Genomic DNA, 26,687 nt, shown 5'->3' with positions numbered 1-26,687 from the left:
CAAAGCGAGTGAGGCTATTAGGGTCGTCGTAGGTTAGAGCTGCTGATACATTTCAACCATTTTAGGTTCTTCAATATTCACTCACATCGCACGGCACACGGGTCCCTTGGCTCTACCGCTAGCTTAACATGGAACCGTGGCTGGGATGGAACCCTGTTCTTTAGCCTCACTTGTATAGCCGGCGAACCAGCGAGCCACCACTGGGTTACCAGTACCCTTTGTATCGTTGTACATTCCCTCACAATGTGTTCAGATATATTTTCAGCTTATTAACGCAGCAGTTGATTGCTACAATGTTTGACACTAGCGCAGAAGTGTAGGCGTTTACAGGCTTGGTGCATTCACTGAGCAGCTGACGGCTAAATGCTACACCAAGAAGAGGAAAGGATGCCACAGCATTGCCCCGGAGAAGGCTGATGGTTCTCAGATTTTCACTCGTGCCATCAGGGGACGAGGGCGGTGCTTTGCTTAATCTGATAGCGTGCTCCAGTAGGGTTCAAGATTTTTACACGATTATCGCGAACAGTCTGCAGCAGCTGTGGGAGCGAAAAAAAAATTACAGACCCCCGCAGTGCAGGAGCAACGTACGAAAAAGCACGCTAAAGGGCGCAGCTAATCGTCTTCCTTGTGCTGCTTGAGCGGATAGTCATGGCGCGCTGCAGGTTCACACAGTGGCGGCATGTTTTCCTTAAACAGCGCTCAAAGTGGTGGCTTGATAAGCCTCCACGAACACAGGTGAGGCGCATATATAGAGCAAAAGCGGTTTATTCGCTGTAACGATTATTAAAATAAACGAGCGGAGGCCCTGTCCACGTTCGATGCCTGAGACTCTTCGCTATCTTGTGCACCAATAACTCCTGCCTTAAGCGGAGAAAGCCTCTCATCCCGCAATTAACGAAGCCTCCGCCACGGGGTATGCCGCAAGCGCAGGTCTGTTGCGGGGGGTTCTGACGTGCTGCCAAGCCGTCTGCTTTTTCATTAAGGCGTGATACTTTTTTCCCACTCCTGCTACTACACGTGCGCCAATGCGTCATTGTCATGACGTCAGAAAATGTGACACAGCTAGAGCAGGCACACGCCCGGTGGCAACTCACCGCTTTCTCCTGGCCTTGCTAGGCGGAGAGAAAGCGAACGAGTTTTGTGGCTTCGTCGAACCCAAGCCCGCTTCCGGCTTATCTCGTTAGCCCGAAGCGTTGCAAACTAGCAATGCTGGGCCACCGCAGACTAGCAAATAAGACCGCTCCCGCCCTCCTTTGTATGCCGGTGGGCAGTGCGGCTTGCGCTGGTCCAAAGGGCACAGAACGGTTGTTAATGTCTAACGAGAGAATCAGTGACAGCTCTTAGCGTAGGAAAACATACTATTTGTTCACATCCTCATCTCCGGTAGAAGGCACAAAACATCATTATATTGTCACTCGGAAAGTTGCTGTGTTCGGACCACTTATTCTACGTTTTCCCACCAACGCCATATGGCGTTACGCCAACTGCACCGAACCTTAAAATTGCTTTACCATCTGTAATGCCATTTTCCAAACCCACAGGCAGTCGCTGTGCTACCACACTGCCACCAACAATCCGCGTCCGCCTTGGGCGTTCGGAGCCTGCTCTACAAGACCTAAATGCATTGCAGTTCGCGAGCCCGACGCCCACGCCTTACGCCTTGCATATATGCCATGCCGCTCGTGCCAGACGGCGGCTGTTCTAGTCACGCGATGCGTGGGAGAGCAAAGCTGCTGTGGTTAATTTCTTGTCGACCCCGCAGCGACAGAATTCATTATTTGCTGCACGCCCTCAATCGCTGCCATAAGGCCTTTAGGCAGCGCTAGTTATTTCCATCGCAAACAAATTTCTTTACGCCTGTATCATACTGTCTGAAAATTGGAGCATCAAAATGTGTACATTTCAGTAATAGGTTCTCTACGGCACGCTGTGATTTGTAGACTGATCACCGTTGTGTGTTCATTTTCGTTCTGTCTTACAGGCGCCCATCAATAGAGCAATTGAAAAAAAGAAAAGCCCATTATTGGTAGTGAAAAACTGATTTTGATGAACATTGCGGATAAAGTGCTATCATTACGCTGGTTGTTATAACTTTAGCGCCCGCCTCACAGGAGGTAGGTTCACGGTTCGTTCCGCTGTACCGCTGGGCACCCAGAGGGGGTACATTGGGCATACAGCATTAAAGGTAACAAAAAACAGCCTCGGTGGCCTAGGGCTAGGGTCTACGCATACCAATCCAAGAATCGGAGGTTCAGATCCACCCCATGAGCAGCCAATATTCTTCGATGCATAATAAATTAAAGTGCAATGTTATGTGCTATAGGGACGCTTAGAAATATTGCTACCTCATAAATGGGAGTCATCAAAAGTTCTAATAATTCGGCTTAATGATGCGCTGAGGGCCGCTGCGTGCTAAGGGGTAAGAATTGGCTGTGGAAATAAGGTTTGCAACCTTTGTAACAAAGCATTTTGCAAAAGCAGAAAAATCAAATAAATAATGGCATTTAAAGAAACTGGCACATTAGTGACCGCTGAAACAGTAGAAATCGTCTGCATCAGTGTTTAAAAGGAGGGGAGAGGAAAACCAAACACGATTCGAAGGAAATGAAAGACAATGACTATTTAAATGAACACCTTTACGGCAGAAAGAGCTGTCAGATCGATCAAAGCCTACGGCACTCGCTGCTGGAGCCCTGGATTGAGGGCCCCTTCCGAACAGCCTAAATATTTTGCCGCACGAAATAAATCATTTACACCATCATCTGGGAAGGGACTGTGGCAGCTATGTGCCGCGGGGGACACGAAGGGTTTACCTGCCTTATTTCTGTTTCCGTTCCTGCAATCACAATTGCAAGAAGAGGAGGGACAGCCTCTAGCTCTTTCACTGGGCGCGCGCGTCATCCAAGGATAAAGCGATCGGCGCCAATCGCAATTTTTTTTCGTTTTCAGGCACACCTGGGCGCGAGAGGAAGCGAAGCCAAATTGCTTATCGAAGCGTGCCGCCTGACAATAAAAGCTGACAACGGCTCCTGGAGCTCTATCCTACGTGGGAAACATTGCAGGAAGAGGCTCACGCTAATATACACTTAAGGAGCCCGGAATTGCTCGAACAGCCACAAATAGTCTTTTTTTAATTCCTAATTGTGCAGAAGAGTTTCAACTTGCACTGCATTAATTATTGTTTATCTTTGCCTGTTTTGTTAAACTGCTTAGTTTGTATTCGCACCCTGCTAAAATCACAACACTGGGATCGCAGTATCAATAAATAAATAAATAATGTTTTCATATATGCAAATTAGGCCCTGAGCTCCGATTGGATGCTTTTCCCGTCCATTTGTGGTGCACGTGTTGAACGTCATTCCTTCCCGCAAATTTGCCGGATAGCCCGCCAGTCGCTGCGTCATAACGGCCGCCAGGAAGGCCACACAGTGCGACTAGAGTTAAGTCGTAGTTAAGTTAAGGAGCGCGCAGGCTGCGGATGAGTGAAACCAGTGCGGCAGGCTGTGTAACCGCACTAAAGGATCGGTCGGTCTACCAGTGGTGTGGAGATTGTCCTTTATACCCATTACAAGTCCTACTCTTTATTGAAAATGAGATGGCTGCACACTACGCTTCAGTCAAGTATTGACGAAAGTACTGAGCAGCAACTAAGTTTGTGCGTCTTGTCTGGCGTATAATACACTAACAGCTTGTGCGGCAGTGACCGCCGTCTCAACATATCCAAAGAACAGCATCGTCTTTACTCAAGGCTCGTGTGCAGCCTCTACCCTATGTTGCATTCTTTATGTCTCAATCGGCCTTCTTCGTGTAAACGTTTAATATCTGTAGACAGCTGCTTGGGCTCGAAGTAAATTACTCCGATGTGCCGGCGTTCCCTTCTCTTGATTGTGTTGGATTTTCCCTTCTCCTAGTTGGTTTCGTTCTATTACCAGATGCTTGTCTACAGTCAGGCGACTTCATATATCGATAAGCAAATTGAACGGCAGTAATTCCGGTTCTGGCATTATATCTACCTATTTCGCTTGAGCAAGGCCATGAGGCCGTTTACTTCGAACGTGTTCAAAACGCCTGCATTCATGAGCAGACTCTGTTTCTCTCTCTGGCCACCTTGTTAGTAGGTTTGCTCGCATATCATTTTTATAACACTGTCTACTGCCTCAGGGCATAACGGAATCGATTCAGTGCTGTAGCGACTCTCAGTGCCAGGCCAATTTATATTCTTTCTCTCCAAACGCCTCGCGCACTTCAGTCGGTGGAATAACTTTCTCATCTGTTCCGAGTTGGACATCTACAGGTGCCCTCATTAAACCAAATGAGGTCAACTTGACAGTTGCATGGTGTTCATGTGACACCGTTTTCAGAACCGCCTCTGTAACGAATAGCGGATATCTAAAATCACCACATTCTAGCACATACCTGCACGATCCTATTGCAGTGTTTGGGAAATCGGCCTTCCCACTCAACAGCATAAAAGAAGGCTGCCTTTTGCTCTCTTGCTGCAGAGGGAAATATTATTTAGTTCAGTGAACACTTAAAACGGCAAATCTGTAATAAACCTAACTCGTGACGTTTCTTTCCCTTCTAAAGACAGCGCTTTGCGTTGCTTTGAGGTCATTGTGTCGCACTTTCCTTCAATAGTGAACTCCGAGCAACTTCCCTCAAAAATCGCCGAGGAAAATATGGAGAGCGATTTGCAGCTGAGGGGAACGGATAAAGTGGCGCCCTAAGTAAATTCTCAGAGCACAGTGCCCGGAGGGGAACGCAGCTCTGCGTGTCGAGGGAGTATTAAGACAATCATTGTTTTCTGGCAGTTTTGTTGGCGGCGCGCTATGCAGTCAGGTGCCACAGAGACTAATGAACTTTTCCTTGTTCTGGATTCTCGCAAAGGATTGCATTAATGCAGTGCTTCTCGAGGACATGTAAATGATGTTCTCTGGTGAAAAATTCTTGCGTATTTTAAATAGGCCGCACCATGTCGCCCTTGTGGAAACGCGAGGATGAGGTGTATTGCTTTACAGTTAGCTAAATGTTTTCCCTACAAGACGCCGCTTAGAAGCGTATTTTAGCAGAAGTCCGTGGTCATGTAGGCGGCCTGTGCACGCTTGCGCTTGCAGTTTGTCTATGCTCCGAGCGCTGCTGACGCTTTTGAGTTGTGCTATGTTGCTTAAGGAGCCAGTTAATGTGTCGTATATACAAGCCATGACACTAAAGCAGGCTTACGGCTGCACTTTTATGCACGTCTTGAATAGATACAATGCCTATGGTTGTGGCTTTCGCTTCTTCCGATATTACTTGAATGATCGGGCGCATTTCTTAGGTGTCATATCTTCTCGAAACAGCGGCATCAGCAAAATATGGCTTGGCAGTAGTAGTCCCCACGGATGTAGGAAGTGACGGCTACACAGCAGATGTTATCGTTTGCTAACAATATAGCTTTATTGTCCAAACCAACGCAGCTGTGATACTTCTTGCGGTAAACATAGTCGTCCAAATTGAATCACGGTAAGTGATTGCGCTGAAGCTGGGTTGTATAAAAGGGGCCCTTACACGATGCGATGGGCAGTTGGTTGCAAAGTAGTCCTGCCACAATATAGAGCGTCTCTTTTGCGCATGTCTCAATAGCGCTCGGAAACAGGCATTTTTCGTACGTCAGCTGAAGTCAGTGTAGCCCGTCACCATATGACACATCTTCATTTTCATTCATCGTGGTCTTTATTTTGGTTTTGAGATGGGTACACAAAAGTGCCGTCTTAGACTCCAACGCACTGCTTTAAGGCACCACCACACAGAGTGTGTGGCAGTAATCTGTCGTTACGGGACTTCTACAGCGGCAACAATTGCCTTTGGCTGGGTGTACATCATTTTTGTTTGGCAAATTATTTTTTCTTTACCATTTTACACGGAGTCTATTTTGTCAGCGTACGGCCTGCACCATATTGGCCGTTTATCTTGGCTGTAGCTTTCACAACTGCAGGCGTTGCCTCTTCCTTCTTTGCAGCAGTGCACTCTGACGGTCCTCCCTGCATCGTCTTGTCAGAGCACGTAATGTGACACAGTGCGCCTGGTTCAAAACCCAAAAGGCGTGTCATGTTATTCCTTGACCGTTCTCGACTTAAGGTTTGCATGGACGCAGGGTTATCGCTTGGCCGTCATTACGCGCCGTCGTCGCGGTGGCCTGTTTCCAATTGCCCGTGAGGACGAGTCTCGGGTCATACGCAGCGGGCGAGACGACTGCAGTGCACCGCGCCGGCAGGCAGGAGCAGTCTGCGATCGAGAGAGTCGGAGCGCGATCTAGGTCAAGGATCAGCCTTTGGCAATCGCCCAAGTCAGGCCGCTGCGCCGTGCTCCCCAGCCATTGTCTCTGGCGATCTCCCTCTCTCTGCCTTGCGATAGGGCTTGCGTGCATTTCAATGAACCAGTTGCCGGCACGACAGCATGCAGTGCTGCCGGCGTGGCCGGCCGATATCACGAGCTGCAATGGCTGCCGCTGATCCTGCCGCCCCGTTGCGGGACGCTTTGTTCTTCGCGTCAGTTTATATCCAAACATGAAGCTCAGGGGACCGATCAGGGCATATGTACACTGGTAGCGAATGCTCCATAGACGCCCATAAGTTCTGAACATAATGGCTGGTGACCACTCCAGCGCTGGCTGCACTGGGTGGCCAACTAATGTTAGCGACGTTGAATGACATCAGGGCTACGCATAACATTGGCGCAAATCAAAGTGTCATATTTGAGGATACACCCTGCCGTATTTTCGAGGCCGTCCGTTTGAAGGGCGCCTTTCAGCGTTTGCCAACCTTTGTCATTCTATAGGGCTAAAATCCTGCATTCATTCTCAGTGTATTACACTGTCAAACCGAACCGTTACACGACAACACAGGAAGAGATGAAACCAGCACCTCTCCTATAGTCACAGGATCAGCATACTGTACAAGTTGACTTCTAAAGCGCTGGACTTACCGTACAATTCGCTACAGTGTCGCACAAGTACACCTCGAAAATAATCGTGTTTTATTATATCAAGGCTCCAAATACAGTGATGAAGCATACCAGCCAAACGCACAACAAAGCCAGTACTGACCAACATATGTAAGTTACTAATGCAGACACGTAAGGCAGAATACACAAGTAGATGGGAGCTCACGTGTCGATTTTCTGCGGGAAGCATTGTAGTGTTACGTTGACGGCATAGAGTCCTCGCTACTGTACGGTGCGTCAGTCTTTAGCATGCCGCAAGCCGTCTTATAGACAATATTTTTTAGCCATGCTCGGGCGCGGCCATTTTAGGCCGACTGGCACGCCCCCGCGCAGCCCTTTCCTTGGGGTCTGCAGGGCCAAGGCATAGTGTTCCAGAACAATATAGCCATGGTATCGCCGCGGCCGCGCTCGCACGGCAGCCACGATTAGCTAGCCTTGGGGCGCTAGATAATATTGCCAAAAATATTTTCTTCCCACGGTTGTGTTGGAGCAAGTTTTTTTCATTGTCGCAGAGTTAAAAGAGTCTCTTTATTTGCGGGATTTGTGTTGTGTTGTGTTGTGTTTAATGGCGCATAAGCAGCTCAGGCTATCATGCGCCAAGCACAAGGTTGTAAATGGCGTACACTATTTATTCTACAGTTTCCGTAAAACATTTGCTTCCTTTAAAAAGCTAAAAACACATGATAGATCGACAAGTCCGCTTTCACCTAAAATCAAAGCTGGATGGAAAGGAATGTGTTCATCATAAAATCGAGTAAAATACTTTTTCCTTAGCATTTCAAATCTTGTGCATGAAAGTAAAACGTGGTTTATGGTGAGTTGCTGTCCGCATTCTTCACACAAAGGTTTGTTTTCTTTTCTCAACAAAAAATTGTGCGTCATATGCGTGTGGCCAATGCGGAGACGGCATAAAATCACTTCTATAAAACGTTCTTGATTGCGACATGATTTCCATTCCCCTAAAGTGGGCTTCACCAACTGCAGTTTATTATTTACCTCCTTACTCCATGATGACTGCCATTCGTCCTTTAGCTTGTTGTGCACCAGCATCATACAGTCTCTGTATGGCATGTCTATGTTCTTTATTCGTTTTCCATGGGCCTGGGCAGCGCAAAAGTCTGCTCTCTCATTGCCTCCAATGCCGACATGACTCGGGACCCAACAAAACGTTATTTTATGTCCTCGAGCAGAGGCTGTTGATATGTTGTGTATGATTTCTCCGAGTAGTGGTACAACTGCATTTTTGTGGTGAAGGGCTGTGAGAACACTTAAGGAGTCTGTGTATATAATACTGTTTGTAATGTTCTCGTTTACTATTTTGCTTACAGCCACTGCCAGAGCATAACATTCAGCTGTAAAAATACTTGCACACTGAGGTAATCTCACAGTTTTTTCCCATTTTCCATGCACTATTGCACTTCCTACGTGTTTTGTTGTCTTGGATCCATCCGTGTAAAATTGTGTGCAATTGTCATACTTTCCTTTAAGAGCTAGAAATTCTTGCAGGATGTGTTCAGGTGGTGTTTTATGTTTAGAAAACTGAGTTAGTGTGAAATCGCACACAACAGGAAGGCTGTACCATGGTGGCAGTGAATTTTGCCTTGATGCAATATTGGGGAGGGCGTTTAGTATTCCTAATTCTTTGCATTTATCCTCAAATCGAAGTAACAAGGGTTTGATTGACTGAGGCCTATTTTTGGGCAATATTCTGGAGGCACATTTAGTGACAATGGGGTAGCATATATGTTTTGGTAGGGAGCGTATTTTCAGGATATATGAAAATGTGAGCATGGTCCTTCTAAGTTCTAGGGATGGTTCGTTGGTGTCTACATAAAGGCTTGCGATAGGTGATGTCCTATAAGCACCAGTAGAAAGACGCAAGCCTGAATTATGTACAGGGTCCAAGCGCTTCAAATATGAAGGTCTTGCTGATCCGTATACAATGCAGCCATAGTCTAGGCAAGAGCGAATGACTGTGCGGTAGATGTGTAAAAGGCACGTCCGGTCAGACCCCCAGTGTTTGCGTGAGAGGACTTTGAGTATATTCAGAGATTTGGAAGCTTTCTTTTTCAGGACGTTTATGTGAGGAAGAAAAGAGAGCTTCCTATCAAATGTTAAACCTAGAAATTTGTGTTCGTGTTTTACTGGTAGTGTGATTTCATTTAGGTAGATGGTGGGGTCAGTGTGCAGTCCTCGTCTAAGAGAAAAGAGAACAGCCACAGACTTTTGCGTGGAAAACTTGAAACCATTTTTATCTGCCCATGATGCCAGCTTATTTACAGTTAGCTGAATCTGCCTCTCACATGTAGTTACGTTTGATGATGTGCACGCAATTTGCAAATCGTCTACGTAAACTGAATACATAATGGATTTCGGTATTACTTTAGCTATAGAGTTCATTTTTACTATGAAAAGCGTGGTACTTAAAATGCACCCTTGGGGCACTCCAGTTTCTTGTGTGAAGTTTTTAGAAAGTACGGAACCAAGACGTACTTGGAAGGATCGATTATGTAGAAAGTCAGCTAGACATTTTAGCATCCTGCCGCGAATTCCAAGCTCTCCCAAATCTCGCAGGATCCCAAACCTCCATGTGGTGTCGTAGGCTTTTTCAAGGTCAAAAAAGACGGCAAGGTAGTGTTGCTTATGTAGAAACGCTTCTCGAACTGTATTTTCGAGGCGGACAAGGTGGTCAGTAGTGGAACATGTTTTCCTGAAGCCACACTGGTGAGTGTCAAGCAGTTTTTGGGATTCGAGGACAAACATCAATCTTATATTTAGAATACTTTCAAAGCACTTTGCAAGACAGCTCGTCAGGGCTATTGGCCTGTAACTACCTGGAGAATTTGGAGACTTTCCAGGCTTCAAAAGTGGCACTACAATGGCCTTCTTCCAGGACTCAGGAATTTTTCCGGATATCCAGATTTTGTTAAACAGTTTTAACAATGCTTCTACAGAGGTTTCTGATAAATGGGCTAACATTTCGTAGTGCACATCATCAGGTCCTGGTGCAGTGTGTTTGCCAGCTGACAGTACTCTATGTATTTCTTCTAGTGTAATTAAAGCATTAAAAGGTTCATTCATGCTACCAGTCATTGGGAGTTTTTGTTTTTCAACTGTTGATTTATACTTTAAAAAAGATTGTGTATAGTGCGTAGAGCTTGAAACTGCCGCAAAATATTCTCCCAATATGTCTGCTTGTTCTTCTATACTGGTTTGTGCACCAGAGGTTGTGAAAAATGGAACTGTGAAGGGGGAGTACTTTCCATCTAGTTTATGTACTTTTTCCCACATGTCCTTGGATGTAACTGAGCTGTTGATAGAAGATACATACCTCTGCCATGATTGCTTTTCAGCTGTGCGGCGGATATACCGAGCTTTAGATTTTGCCTTCTTGAAATTTATCAGGTTTTCATGTGTTGGGTAGCGGCGTAAAATTCCCCATGCTTTATTTTGTTCCTTTTTTGCTTTTCTACATTCTTGCGTATACCATGCTTTACGATTTTGTCGCACCACACCGGAAGTCCGTGGAATGGCTAGGTAAGCGGCGGCAATAATACGTGCTGTGAAAGTTTCATTTAATTTATCCACATCAGAACTGTCCGAAAAGATTTCTTCTAGGGCAGCTTCCTCGCGGAAGAGCGCCCAGTCGGCCAAATTTAGCTTCCAGCGCCGTGGTTTTGTTAGGGTGATTGATGGTGATGATGCTAGGCTGATAATGACTGGAAGATGATCGCTTCCATAGGGGTTGTCAAGGACGTCCCATTTAAAATCGGTAAAAACACTTGTTGAACAAAAAGACAAATCTAGGCAGCTGAATTTGCCAGTGCTTGGAGAGCAGTATGTGTGTTTCCCCGTATTTAACAAACAGACATTGTTGCACAGAATAAAACTTTCTAAAACCTGACCTCTGACGTCGGTTCGTCTGCTTCCCCAAAAATAGGAGTGAGCATTAAAATCCCCAACTAAAAGATATGGCTCTGGTAGTTGTATTAAAAGAGTTTCTAAGTCATGAAGTGTAACGGTTAGATGAGGGTCAATGTAAATGGAGCATATTGTTATGGCTTTAAAATGGAGCACTGTGACTGCAACTGCTTCGTATGTGGTTTTAAGGTCGATTTTTCGGGTTGGAAAACAACCTTGGACCACAATAGCAGTGCCGCCTGAGAGTCTGCTTGGGTTCTGTCGATCGCAACGAAAGACTTGATGCTTTTTAAGGATGTTTTTATTCTGTGGTCCAAGGTTTGTCTCCTGGAGACACAATGCGACTGGGGAAAAAGAACCTAATATATCTGTTATGTCAGTGTAATTGTTTAAAAGTCCACGACAGTTCCAGTGAACTAAAAATGCCATAGTAAAATATTAGTTGAGGATGGTTTAAAAACCTAGGCAGTTGGGTCCTTTGGACCTGTTATTGGGACTCTGTCGCTTCGTTTTCGCTCGAGAGAGCTTTGCCGCCGCTGACGCGGCGGCGAGGAGGGAGATGTGTCCATCACATCCTCAGATGTGTTGGACGTTCGTGCAGAAGGCACGGGTGCACTTGTTTTAGGCCTTGCCCCTTGGGACAAGGCCTTCGGGCCCGCTGACCTGGGGGTCAGCGCAGCCTGTTTTGGGGGTAGTGGAGCAGCACCAGCTACTTCCACCAGGGGCGCGGATGGCACCACCCCAGACTCATTTTTCGTTGCCTGGGTAGGTGCTGAAGACTCCTGTGGTGCCGCGCCCTGCTGCGCCACAGAGGAATAGGAAGGGTGTTGGATTGAATATCGTTTGCGTGCTTCGGTGAACGTGATGTTTTCTGTTACCTTTAGAGTGATTATGTCCTTTTCAGTCTTCCACACCGGACAGCTACGCGAATAAGCAGGATGGTTGCCCTGACAGTTTGCACAGAGATGGGGTTGAGCTTGACAGTCATCGGTTTGGTGCTCATGTGCAGCACACTTTGCACAAGTGAGTCGGCCTCGGCAGCTCTGAGCACCGTGACCGTACTTCTGGCAGTTAAAGCAACGTCGTGGGTTCGGAATGTATGGTCTCAGGTTGAGTTTTGTGTACCCCACCTCCACAGACTCGGGGAGTACGCTCAGTGCAAAGGTAAGGACAAAGTGTTTAGTCTCGATTTCTTTGTTGTCACGTCTTATTTTTATTCGGTATACATTTGTCACGTGTTGCTCTTTCAGCCCTTCCAGCAACTCCTCCTCTGTCATGTACTTTAAATCTTGGTCAGAAAGAACACCGCGAACAGTATTCAAAGAACGATGTGGGCTAATCACAACAGGAATGTCACCAAAAGCGCTGACTCCTGAGAGTTTCTCATACTGATGATGATATAAAAGTTCCAACAGCAGGTCTCCATTTGCAAGCTTCTTGATTTTGTAACCCTTGCCTATAGCTTCAGTCAGTGTCTTTGCAACAATGAACGGTGAGGCTTGTCTTGCTGTCTTTTCTGAGTGCTCACTATGAACTACATGAAAGTGTGGGAAGGTGCTCTTCGTTTTCAAAAAGAACTGGGCAGTTTGGTCGGTGCGCCCTCGTTTCGAAGGAGGGCGATCAGTTGAAGAAGAAGAGGAAGCCATAAAAAAAGTATATTGTTCGGCTGCGGTGCCAGCCACCCACCATGGAGCCCAACGAGGGGACGGGACAGGAATTGGCAATCAAGTCCTGCCCACGCCAGCTGTACACCGTAACTATAACCCAATATGGCGTAACTCAGGGTGGTTAGCCACACAAGGTTAACCCTCGCCGCCTGGAAGTAGGAAGAAACGAAGAAAGGTAAGAGAAGACAGGAAAGTTGTAAGAGAGGGGATAGGAAAGTGAAAGATGGAGGGGAGGACAGGAAAAGGCGACTGCCGATTTCCCCCGGGTGGGTCAGCCCGGAGGTGCCGTCTGTGGGAAGCGTGGGCCAAAGTGGTGTGTTGCCTCCGCCGAGGGGCCTTAAAGGTCCAAAACACTCGGCATCGGCTCAACCACCAGGATCCCCTTTTCCCCAGACATGGCGATGCCACGCACGGCTAAGCGTGGGTGCTCGGGGTCCGTGGTGTCGCACAGCACACGCAAACATCTGCTTTAACAGATGCCCCCTGCGGGGATTTGCGGGATTTAGTCGACGTTCACATTAACTGTGTTGGTGCACAGCACGCAGCCGCGCTAATGCTGCCATTTCGGTGCCTTACAGCCGAGAAAAGGTCTGTGAAAAATTGCAAGCATTACTCTTGCGCACGGCTCACATATAATTACATTTCCAGTCCGGTCGTGTTCCTTGCTCCAAGCCATAATGAACCTCACCAATTAGGCTGCGTTGTCATTTGCGTGGAGTGTGTCAGTCACATCAACAAATTATCGCTGTGTGCCCATCTGAGCTTCAAGCTATCAGCCGGCAATTTTTTTGCGGTTTATTTATAAACACCGCAGCATTAGGATTGTCTCTTTTTATCCCTCAAAAATATATATGCTCCTGCCCTATCAAACTGTTGTGCCCGCATGTCACGCATAATAACTCTTTCTAAATCCTGCACGTACATTCTCGTACATGCCAAGCGAAGAAACAGCAGAAAAAAAATCCTATCTGGAGCCTAACAACTCAGTTTTTTTATGGTATGTAGAGTACAGCGTTCAGAAAAGTGGCATCGGCTACGAGGTATGCCGGGGGACTGCTCCGGAAATTTATCGACTACCATGGTTTCCTTAAAGTGCGGGGACATCGCACACTACACGGGCCCTTCAGCTTCGTCCTCATCGAACCGCAGCCGTCGCTGCCGTGATCGAATCATGTCTTCGGGCTCAGCAGTCAAGAGGCCTATAACCACTGAGACACCCCTGTAGGATACCTGTTTCGCTATTTGTATTAACGCTTGAATAAATATTAACACATCAGCCAGGGGCTCTCGCGACGTCTGCAGACAGAAGACGAGTATATTTTATTTTGAAGCTATCAGTGTGTGTGAAAGCTATCTGTAGCCGTTTGGGCAGCGTGATAGCTTGTAATGAAATCGTGTTCACGTTTTGCCTCTCAGTTCAGTTCAGGCGTTCAGTCGTGTCCGACTCTTCGTGACCCTATGGACCATGTCACGCCACGCTTTCCGTTCTCTCACTATCTTCTTAACATCACATAGCTTCATCTGCAATGCCTCGAGAATGCCATCTAACCATCGCGTTCGCTGCCTACCCCTTCTCCGGCGACCCTCAACCTTTCCCAACATCAAATCTTTCTCCAGCGACTCCTCTCTTCTCATCAGATGACCAAAGTAGCTGAGCTTTAACTTTAGAATTTGACCCTCCAATGAGCAGTCAGGGTTTATGGTCGACAATATCGACTGATTTGATCTTCTGGCAGTCCAAGGAACTCTTAAGAGTCTTCGCCAGCACCACAATTCAAACGCGTCAATTCTTCGTCGGTCAGCCTTTTTCACAGTCCAACTCTCGCATCCATACATCACAACTGGAAAGACCATAGCACGGGTTATACGGATCTTGGTTGGCAGACTAATGTCTCTGCTCTATACTAGGCGGTCAAGGCTAACCATTGCTCTCTTTCCCAGAAGCAGGCGTCTCCTAATTTCATGGCTGCAGTCTCCTTCCGAGGTAATCTTGGCGCCCAAGAACAGAAAACCTGTCACAGCTTCCACTTCTTGTCCATTGATGCTCCAGGACTTGATAGGGCAAGACGCCATGATCTTCGTCTTTTTAATGTTCAGTTTAAGCCCAAACTTCTCACTCTCTTCTTGTACGCACATCAGAAGTCTCTTGAGTTCCACTTCACTTTCTGCCATTAAAGGGGTATCATCCGCATATCTAAGGTTGTTGATACGTTTTCCAGCGATCTTCACTCCAGCTGAAGACTCGTCCAGACCGGCCTTCCTCATGATGCACTCTGCATATAGGTTAAATAGGCAGGGCGACAGTATGCAGCCTTGCCTCACCCCTTTCTCAATCGGAAACCAATCAGTAAGACCATGCTCAGTTCTGACTGTGGCCTCTTGCCCTTCATAAAGGTTCCTGAGGAGACAGATGAGGTGAATTGGAACTCCCATCTCTTGGAGAGCTTGCCACAATCTGCTGTGATCTACGCAGTCAAACGCTTTCGCATAATCAATAAAGCAGAAGTAAATGGGTTTCTGGAACTCTCTTGCTTTTTCCATGATCCAGCGAAGGTTGGCAATTTGGTCTCTAGTTCCTCTGCCCTTGCGAAACCCAGCTTGCACGTCCGGAAGCTCCCGATCCACATACTGCTGCAGCCTACCTTGCAGGATTTTTAACATCACCTTGCTAGCATGCGAAATAAGCGCGATCGTGCGGTAGTTGGAACAATCTTTGGCACTGCCTTTCTTTGGAATGGGGATGTAAACTGACCTCCTCCAATCCTGTGGCCACTGCAGGGTTGTCCAAATCTTTTGACATAATGTATGCAGTTTGTTAACAGCGTCATGGTTGAGGTTTTGAAGCAACTCAGCTTTGAACCAACTTCCCGACACATCCACGTTTTGGCTTTAGCCCAGCCGCTTCATTCGTCCTGGAGCTACTAGGAATCGCCCTTTGTTCATCCCCAGTAACATGTGGGACGCCTTCCAACCTGGGGGACTCATCTTCCGGCGCTATATCGATAATGGTATTGTGACTGGCCATAGGGTTATCTTGGCAGGAAATACTGGAGTGGGTTGCCATTACCTTCTCCAGTGAATCACATGTTGTCAGAACTCTCTGCCGTGACCTGTCTATCTTGGGTGGCCCTACACAGCAGAGCTCACTACTTCATCGAGTTTCGCAAGCCCCTCCGCCACGACAAGGCAGTGATCCATGAAGGGGAAAAATGTGGAACTTTTGTGTTAGTATCTGCCTCTAGGCAGATACTAACACAAAGGATGTTAGTATCTGCCTCTAGGCAGATACTAACATCAAAAAGCTACTACGTTCTACCGTATTGTACCCCGCCCTCTCTCTGAAATAAGAAAATAACAATTTCTATTGCTCATAGTCGTACATACACTCCCGTAAAAGAACGGTAAAAGAAAACCAAAGACGAACGACTAGGGGTCGAGAACACGTGTTTTAAGCAAAAGTTCAGAGCCATGCTCGCCGATCCGGTTACATCTCATAACGTGCAGTCATAAAAAAAATATTCATCCGCATGCACAAAAAAGAACAAATTACAGGGTGCCTTTAGATACCTCTTAAGAGGTGAACTGCGAAATCAGTAGTGATTAGTAGCCATTTTAGTCACAACTAGTCATTACTAAGATTTTTAGTCATTTCTAATCAATTGCTGTCGTTACAAGTCGTCGTTAGACATATTGGTCATTACAAGTCATTAGTAGTCATTTTAGTCATTTTAGCTTATTGCTAAGCATTTTAGCCATTTCTAATCAATTGTAGTCGTTACTTATACATATTGGTCATTACAAGTCATCAGTAGTCATTTTAGGCATTTTTAGTCATATGTAATAAATTGTCTTCACAAGTCGTTGTTAGACATATCGGTCATTAGAAGTCATTAGTAGGTCATTTGAATCGTCAGTGCTCATTTCTAAGCATTTTTGATCATTTCTAATCAATTGCGTTCCGTTGAACACTTTAAAATTCCTTGGCTTCTATAATTGGTTTACAGGAAAAGAAAGGCGCAGTATCTGTGACTTGTGGAATTTTGCTAACGCATCTCGCGGACAAATCTTGCCAAAAGGAGATTTTCACCATGAGCCTAGAATGGTAGCCCCAAGAAAATCTGCGTAAAAACGATTATTTACAGTTTACACAGGGAGCATGCATGGATACTGGAGCATGCATGGACTACCCTCTGATATTGCGTCAACCAGGGAGCTGTGCGGTTCTAAATGCTGCAGTACTTTTTGGAACAGGGACAAATGTGAGTAGCGAGGCACAGTACGCAGCTACATGCATAGGTGGTAGAACGCATTAACGGCATTATTGAAGAATACTCGCTCAGAAAGACGAATTCTACGCGAGACACCTGCGCGGCCCGCAGTCTCCGGGCCGCGCACGCCCGACAAATGGCGCCTGGTGTCGAGAGTAGGAACGCACTAGCAGCCTGCGTGCGAGGGTAAAAAAAAATTGTTCTATAGGCGCCAAGTGCTTTGAAAGACACGAAAACGTACGACTTTGGAAGAAGCGAAAAGCACGCGACAATAGCGCAGCAAGACTTCGCGCTAGCCGCGCGTAGAGCTAGAGAACAACGCACTTAAGAAACTGGAAAGCATTATACGTAATAGGAATTATTGAGAAACAACCTGCGTGCAAGACGAAAACTTCGCAACCGGCACTTAGACAAGCGAGCTGAATTCGTACCATTCCCGCTAGCATTATAGCCGACAGCGTAACGGCAGCGATAAGAAACTGTTTCGTTGCCTCGTTCTCAAGCACCCAGCAAGGCCTCCAAAGTATCACTAATGCCGTCGGAACGTTAAAGGGGACTCAACAAGAGTATTGAAAAATTAAAAATAAATGAAGTAGTTTAATAAAATACCTTACACCTTTGAGAAAACAAAGTAAAAGCATTTGTTATTCTTGTGTTAGTACCCCCTATACCGCTTTAAGTGTAATTTTATAAATTTTTGTGATTGTTTGCCCCCCCCCCCCCCCTCCCCCGCCTTGTGACTGTGCTCCAGTCGCGCTAAACCACTTCTGGGGCAAGCCTTCAGCTCCAGTTTATTTCCACTATGGACAGCATGTGAAAGCCCAGTAGCCAGTTAAAGCTACTGCGATGGCAGGAAATCAGTCTATGAGCGGCCCTACGAGTCAAAGAAGCGCTTGTTTCATGTGAAAGATGCAGTAGCGAAATAGGTTCTCGCATTCAGCACCAGCCCGGTGAGCGTTCATATATGCGAAAGCAATATCTTATTGCGTTCAGGTGCTCTGTTAGAAAGCAAAAAAAAAAAAAAACAGTAAATAGTCCGCGCTGGCTCGCCAGTATGCCGAGCAGTGCCGGATTAGGCAATTTAATTCGTTCGGCATTTGAATGTAACTACGATATGCCTCTGTACTCACCTATGGGGCTGAAACGTGGAGGCTAACCAAGAGAGTTCTACTTAAGTTGAGGACAACCCAGAGGGCTATGGAACGAAAAATGATAGGGGTAACATTAAGAGATAGAAAGCGTGCAGAGTGGGTCAGAGAAATAACTCAAGTTACCGACATTCTAGTAGAAATTAAGAAGAAGAAATGGACATGGGCAGGACATGTAGTGCGAAGAGAGGATAACTGATGGTCGCTAAGGGTAACAAACTGGATTCCAAGGGAAGGAAAGCGTAGCAGGGGGCGGCAGAAAGTTAGGTGGGCGGATGAGATTAAGAAGTTCGCAGGGGTCAAGTGGATGCAGCTAGCACAGAACCGGGTTAAGTGGAGAAATATGGGAGAGGCCTTCGCCCTGCAGTGGGTATAATCAGGCTGATGATGATGATGATGAAGATATGCCTCGGATGAGGTTAAGGAGTTCGCAGGGGTCAAGTGGATGCAGCTGGCACAGGACCGGGGAAATTGTAGGAATATGGGAGATGCCTTCGCCCTGCAGTGGGTATAGTTATACAAGTATAACTGACGGGCATGTTGGTCAGACAGTTTTCGAGTGCAACAGCGCAACGGCACGAGGCCAGAGTACAAGAAGGGACTAGACACAACACTAACAACAAAAGTTTATTCAGGGTGCCAGTGCTTATATAGGCCCCAGCAACGCTGAAAAAATAGAAAAATACAACGAACCGGGACAGATATACCTACGCATGACAAACTACTAAAGTGCATCACTGAAGTATTTGACATGCAGGGAGCAGTTACTTTTCAGAATGCTGCCGGCAACTTCGTACAAAACGTTTTGGACCTCATACAAACCTACCTTGCGTTCTCTTACGCTGAATGGAATGGCCGCGTTTTTATTAAAAAAACAAAAAAACAAAATATGTATAGGAGCGTGCATTGCTCCATTACTCAGCGATTTTTATTTAGCTATGCTTGACAGGACTCTTGAAAATCGTCTCATAACCCCAAATGCTGAAAGATTTTTCCGCTTTGTAGTTGAATACCTGGTACTAAATCAATCTGATTCGGTGAATTTTAATGAAGAAGTTGTTGCTGTTCTTTGTTTTTTTCTGAAGTCCTTGCACCCCTTGAAGTGAGACATGAAGGGCCTGTTGATGACTGCATCAAATTTCTTGACCTGACCCGTAACTTCACTGTTGCACATATGTGCTGGTCTTTTGAACCGAAGAGGAAAACACCGTTGCTTCCTTACAGTTCCTCACATACTAAACTTGTAAAAAGGGGCACTGTCGCGTCTTGCTACAGTAATGCGATAAAGAAATCATGCACCCACAGGACTGTCAATAGCTTTTACGGTCAAGTTGAGAGGCTCGTTACTGCAGGATATCCTCTAAACATTTTAGCAGCAGTAGGGGAGGGTTTTTTGAGAAAGTTGAAACTTGGCACCGCAGTAGACCACAGCACCAAAAGAAAAAATGTGTCTATCATACCCTACGTTCATGTTGTCTCGCATAATTTGAAAAGAATTGGAAAGAGAGCAGGAGTAGATGTGTTTTCAGCTCCTGTGAAATTGAGATGTGCGCGCGTGTAAACGGCCCCAAAAAGTCAACTGAAGCTGAATCTATCTGTACAAAAAAACATGATGTTAAATTTGTGAAGTGCGCAGACAATCTCGTGCATTCGATCCCTTTAAGTTGTGGTGGTTCTTACGTTGGCCAAACTGGTCGTTGTGTAAACGACAGGATCAGGGAGCGCGAAAACGATGTCAAGAATGCCACACGGCACATTGAAGTTCACCGCCGTGATTGTTCTCTCCAACTATTGTACAAGAAAAGCAGAATTTTAGATAAGCACAAAGATCAGCTGACTAAAGAACTTATCGAAGTGTCTGAGAGCATGAAGTTGGGTCAGAGATGTGTAAGCACTCCATTTGTGGCTATCTTGCAGAATGAACATGAATTTTTGCATACCTAGTTAATCTCATGGTATAAAAAAGTGTGCCTGGTAGGAGTGATATCTGTCATGGTTGTTTGTACTTTTCTGTTTTTCTTTTCAGTGTTGCTGGCGCTTTTATATGCAATGGCTTCCTGAATAAACCTTTGTTGTTAGTCAGCGCTGTGCTAGTGCCTTCTTGTACTCTAGCCTCATGCCGTTGCGCTGTTGCATTTGGGTATAGTCAGGCTGATGATGATGATGATGATGATGATGATGATGACGATATCCCTCATTTGTCCTTTGGGCTAGTTACTCCTATAGAAAACTAATCAGAAACTGGAAAGCATATCCGGACAGTTTCGAATAGTTTTGAATATCTATTTTCGAAGAAGAATGAGCGTTTTACGCACGTTTGAAAGCAAACTAAACAATTTACCAAACGCATGTTAATCTTGGTCGCTGCTAATACAAAAACACAGCAACAAACCTTTCGGCATATCCTGCGCAGTCCACAGGAGCAAATTTACCTGCCAAGAACCTAGAGAGAGAGAGAACTCGGAAAAAAAAGAGACATATTTCTCAAGCAATGATTTGCGAGATACATTATTCTGGATAGGCGCAGCCACAAAAAAAGATGGTACTGATATGTAAACTAGATAAAACTTGTTAACGAAACAGAAAAAGGCAGTGAGACTGCAGTTTTTTCAACCATGATTTTTCTGTTTCTTCAATGGTACTCCGCTCTCTTCTAAAGTGTGTACTCTATTTTTATGTAATTTCGTTATAATGCATAGGTTGTAATCATTTATGACATTCGTTAATGAAAGTGCATCCGGTGTAATACTGGTACTATGTAGTTACCGAAAATCGACTCGAATAAAAAATAATGGCTAAAAAGTAGGACGCAGTTATCTGCGAAAAGCCAAAAATTTCCGGTCTACTTCACATGCGTAAACTCGGAACGGAGCACCAAACCTGCCCAGGACGAGCTTGATCGTTCCCACGGCAGTCTCGAAGCAATATCCTCTACCCTCTAGATACGTATAGTCAAGCCACCGAGAGAGAAAAACCTCCTAGTGATGGCCCTGCATGGACTGTGTTAGAGGTAGGGCTGACGCAAGGGCACACCAACTGTCAGTCATGTACCCAATGTACGCCATAAATTACATGTGCTTTCGAGCAAGCATCGGTTGCTATGCAAAGTTTATGAGTTTGTGCAACGTTAGAAAGAACAAACCCGCTCAAATGTCTCAACAATGCACGGCTAACCGGCATGGCACTGCTGTATGTGAAGCGTGTATATTGCACAAAGGCTTGCACGTCTTACATTCATCCTGGAAAGCGCTCGGCAAGGGTGTGCACTAGACATGACGTTTGAAGAGGAAACGTTCCCACATTTCGTATTTCATATTAAGTTCCCCGCGACCATCGCTACCTTACAGATTATGGTTGAAGCGCATTAATGTAACGCGAAGGAGCGCTCTAGACCAGAAAATAAAGATGAAAGATAGTATATTTCCTTCCTAGGAGAAGTAGAGCCCTCATTCCGTGAACAAAAACGAATACAAATCAGCTATTCCACGTTCCAGTGAACCATTTATTCAAAGGCGGAGTGTCAGTGATGTCTAGCTCTTGCTTTCAGCCACCTTGCGCTAACGCAAAATTGCATGCACTGTAATGCATCATGCGCACTGATGTTTATGAGCACTTGCTTTCTCAGGAGATTTTTTTTTCAGTTTGGGTAGGTGCATAAGTAAAAAAAAAAAGGGCTTGAACAAAGTATTGTAATTATTGCAGGAAGCAAAGATGATTCAGACGTAAAGTTGCATTTTGCGACATAGATGGCATAGACATTTAATAATTCAGTCGGTGTGTCATCAATAGAAGCTTCTGCATTTCCTCGTAATATTAATTCTGATTGAACTCCTCTTCATCAATAAAATTTTAGTGGCTTTGAGCACGTAGCGCTTTCACTGGGCTTTGCAGTCTCCACCATGACGTGCAACTGAAGGCTGTTCTGCCTAAGTAGCGCCCACCTTTGAAAGACTGCAACGTGCTATACGAAGATCCGACTAGATAAAAACTGGGGCTGCCATCTGGGGCTCTCAGAGCGGAACAAAAAAAAAATCAGTTTGTGATGAAGATGGTGTGGAGTATGCGCAACCAAAGGGAATGTTCCCATTATCATAATGAAAAAGAAATTGATGATCGAAAACTCATGATTGATGACAGGTTTTGGTCCTGATCGCAGAACTATGTTTCAGATGTGTGATAATTGAAAAAATAAGAAATATAGAATAAAGAGAAGGGAATGAATGCCGTCGTAGGTTTTGGGCAAATTTTTGGGCCGAAATAAAAAGCTGGAAGAGATTTGTTACTTTATTTCAATCAAAGGGCTACCCTGGGACTTTCTCAACCTTTTTGACTAACGGCTGACTTTTAGTTCCAGAAGTACCCTTTAACGTGTGCACACAATCTTTTTTTTTTTCGAAAACAACCAGAAATAACATTAAAACAACTTAAAACCTGAGACCAAAACGACAGAGAGACCTTGGTGTGACATGAGATGCGGTGTTTTCGGTTGTCTCGCCAACCTGCGCACCATCCCTAGGGCTACCTGAGATGTTAGAGCTATCCAGAACTGCCCTATACGCTTTTGTCTACATTCCTTAGTGGGGAGCAAGCGTTTATCCAGTGAAGCATCAGAAAGCAGTTCAGTGAATTGTTTTGATCATCCTTCGTGATCATCCCACAGCCACGGGAACTAGCATTCTGAAATATAGAGGCGGCCATTTAATCTCAGAGTAGCATGCATTCAAGTGCATTTATTTCTCACACGACCGTAGGAGCGAAAGTTGTGGCGCTCCCGCTTAGAGCGGTTAAATCGCGCAGCTGGTTTTCTCTGGGAGCTTACTAGAATAGGGCTTTTTTTAGAAACAGAGGGCAGAGAGAGCACGAAGAGTGCTTAAAATAAAGCAGCAAGCATTTATTTGTATTGACAAACACTGCATAGATCAAATGGAACTGGATTTCAATAAACGCCAACGTCTTAAATCAAACATAGATCATTTGCACCTGCTCTTTTTTTTTTGACGAATATTTGCTCACATAACAGAACAGGCCCAACAAAGAAAAAGAGATCCAACGCTTGAGCAGGCACAGGGAAGAATTAAATTTAATTATGGATGTTTCATAAATCGCAATCGTACAAACCTTGACAGCGTGCAGATGTCCAGCGAGAAGATGCATTTTTTTCTACTTCTAACGCGAACACGCTATGATATGATTTCGCAGCTTCTAAAGGAATGACTATTGTACTCGCAGCGTATCGATGCCATATGGCCACTATTGAATGAAATTCTATTGTATTCAAGCCTTTTTTCTCAGTGTACCACAGCTTACTTCTTTCTAATAGGTTGCGTCTCGTTCAGCTGGCTGCGCCAATAGGCATTGAGCTCGAAAAACGTTGCCACAAGCGCCTGCTGAACGCAGGCTTAGCCTATCCAAAAGCTTGTTTAAGGTACACGCAGTCTTTATAACACTTCGGTGTCAGATGTTCCGAGCACACGCGCTCGTCTTGCATGTTGTTGGCACGGCAGACCTACCTGTCACGAAGGTTCTTTTAGCTATAAAATTTATGGTAGATCAAGCCCGTTGCCGCCTTTGAGGAATCTGTGCAACCCGAAGTGCAGTAAAATCTCCCGTGACCCATCCTTCAAACGTACATATTACATCAAGCAGAGAGCAGGAAACTAAGCCTATGCGAGCATGCTCAGGTGCCGTGAAACCCCTTGCCAATGCCGTTTTCCAAGCACGCCCGAACGAACCGTGTCATAATCATTACTTGGTGTCCCGTAGAAATAGCTCGATTACGCGTATGCCTTGTGTCGAATGCCTTTTATTATGAAAATTCCGCAAAAGAATGTTACCCTTAATTATGTCAGGAAATTTCTAGTGAGAAATCAGCGCCATATTGAATATAGACTCCAAATGTTTTTCGATCTACGAACGCGAATATAATCGCTGGAGTTGCCCTTCAACTGGCTATTTCAAAATTAAGATGACTTTTTTTTTTCGTGTCAGCAGTTGCATTAAGGACGCACTAAATTTGCCTGCGTTGCTAACACCGCCACGTCAGATGCGTCAGCAAGTCGAAGCACGTAATAGCCGATGCCCTTGATTACTTTTTTCTACCAATTACTGTTCTTAGCCTGGTTTATTGAGAGGGCATTGAAAAAAGAAAACGTAATGCTATACCACGCCGTACTTTAATTTTAATAAAACGAAGTGCACGTCCTCAATCTCGGAACAGTCACAGTCGCTGTTGCTGTCGGCTAGCATACTCATTGCAGCTTTTAGTAAGCTCAAACCGGAAGAGCCAAGTCAGACACATTTTTATGTGGAGCGAAATTCATATAAGGCTGAAAATGAGAGGAACCCTACTAGAGGTACTTGTAGAACATTTAAGTTGCAATTGCTTCTGCCCATATTCTACAAAATTTACGTCACGTATTTGGTCCTAAAGTAAAAAATGCAAATATCAGCTCCTTTATTTTTTATAAGCAAATCAGGCGCGTTGAAGAAACGTGGCACTCTGGTACAACACCAGTGCCTACCGCGCCCCTTTGCTATCTGGTCGCACCTCCATAAAAAATCAATGTTGTTTTTTGAAGTTTTCAATTACTCAGGTGAAACAACCTGTGCAAGTGCATTCCAGGGAACTAAAATTCAATTGCTAGTTTCTGTACAGGTATTCTGTGTCGTTTAGGCAGATATGTTTTGTCCAGATGTAGGAGATGTAGAATCGGCAATGCGAAAAGTAAAGACGCAGTATACTGTACTAATGGGCGACTTCAATGCCAAAGTAGGGAAAAAGCAGGCAGGAGACCAGGCAGTAGGTGACTATGTCATTGGTTCAAGGAATAGCAGGGGGGAGTTACTAGTTGAGTTTGCAGAGCACAATAACTTAAGAATCATGAATACCTTCGTCAGCAAACGGAAGAACCAGAAATGGACGTGGAAAAGTCCTAACGGGGAGACTAAAAATGAAATTCCCTTCATAATGTGTTCAACCCCCGCCATAATGCAAGATGTAGAGGTAATCGGGAAAGTGCGATGCAGTGACCAAAGGATGGTGAGGTCCCGAATTAGCCTAAATCTGAAGAAGAAACGCAACAGATTAGTAAGAAAGAAACCCATCAACGAATTAGCGGTGACGGGGAGGGTAGAAGAGTTCAGGATCTCGCTACAGAATAGATATTCAGCTCTAACCGAGGATGGCGACATTACCCTAGAAGCAATGAACAATAATTTCAGAGATATCATTACTGAGTGCGCGGTAAAAGTAGGCGGTAGGATAGTTAGAGAGGATACCGGTAAGCTGTCTAAGGAGACGAAAGATTTGATTAAGAAACGCCAGATTATGAAAGCTCCCAATTCAACAGACCAGATCGAATTGGCCAAGATATCAAAGCTAATCAATAAGCGCAAGGTGGCCGATGTAAGGAAGTACAACATCAAGAAAATTGAGCATGTTGTAAAGAACGGGGGAAGCCTTAAAGGTCCACGGAAGCGGCCCCCAAGAAGCCACTGATAAACGTGTTCAGCGTTTAGAACACATCCTTATAAGCATTAACGCAAAGTATAACTCCTTGGAACAAAGCCAGCGATTTATTATTAATTTTTAAAAACAGCGTTTCTTGAAATACGCGGGCAGAGAGAATGTCGCTTGGCGGTGTCGCGTGGAACTATTTCCTTAAACCGTGACGTCACGGGTGAGTTGACTGGCAAGGCTTGCTAGAAGCTGCCATTCGCTGCGGCCACTGCAGCCATGACGTCACGGACACACTTCCGGTAGCTGCGAAAGTCGTCTGCTCGTGCGCTGCTCGAACTCTGTGCGGGCTGTTACACAGCTCGCCGCCCTTATCGGTTAGGTGGCCATTGCCCATTAAGTACAACAACCGAAGCGACGCAGGGATCGGCAGAACGAAGCTGCATTTACAAATATCTTATTTATATAACGTGGTTTCAGGGGTACCGGAGTTATGCCGGAGTGTCGTCCGACGAGGCGTCAACAGCACGGTCAAGCACCGCACAATGGCAGCACCTCATCGACAGCCGTAAACACCGCCGCTGTGGCCCCTCCTCCCGCATACCGTTCGCGAACGGCACGGCGGATCGTTAGCACCGATGTCCGAAATAAAGTGTGCCAAAATTTGTTGCCGTCTGGAATACTGAGCCGAATATCAAGTATGAAGCACTCGCGAGGATCGCTGACCAGCAGAAAATTGCTGGTAAGAGCAATAGCCGTGATATAAGCTAGTTTCTGCTCAAGCCAGCTGCCGCTGGTGCATTTCGGCTGATCCGATCTGCTCGTACTAGCTCTGCGATTAATGCGTCGGCAGAGTTGATCCTATAATTATTTTATTATGGCAGGATAAAGTTCACTATAAGGCAGTTTCATAAGTAGACGATTTACGACAGCGTTGATCATGTTCCAAAGCGTCGACTTCCGCGGCTTCGAAGCGAAACAATTTAGGCCTAGCGACGACTAGGGACGGTCACGCACGGCGCCCTCGTTCGCCGCGCTCGCGCGCCCCACCCCCGCGGTAATTTTGTAACGTACCTCAGCCTGCTAGTGGCATCCCGTGCTGCAAGTGTTGCAAACTCGTGTACTTTCATAGCTAAGGCCGCGCATTTTTTGTGGACGTTCCGTTCAGCAACAAGCCGTTCAAACGATACTGCAGGCAAGACAAGGCTTCAGTACGCAGTCGCTGCGCTGTCGGCCGTAATCGAAG

This window comes from Amblyomma maculatum, chromosome 7, assembly GCF_055883805.1.
Source record: "Amblyomma maculatum isolate TAMU_Amacu chromosome 7, ASM5588380v1, whole genome shotgun sequence".
Classification (NCBI taxonomy): domain Eukaryota; kingdom Metazoa; phylum Arthropoda; class Arachnida; order Ixodida; family Ixodidae; genus Amblyomma; species Amblyomma maculatum.
The sequence above is the reverse complement of the archived record's forward strand: the minus strand, read 5'-3'. Positions refer to the sequence as shown.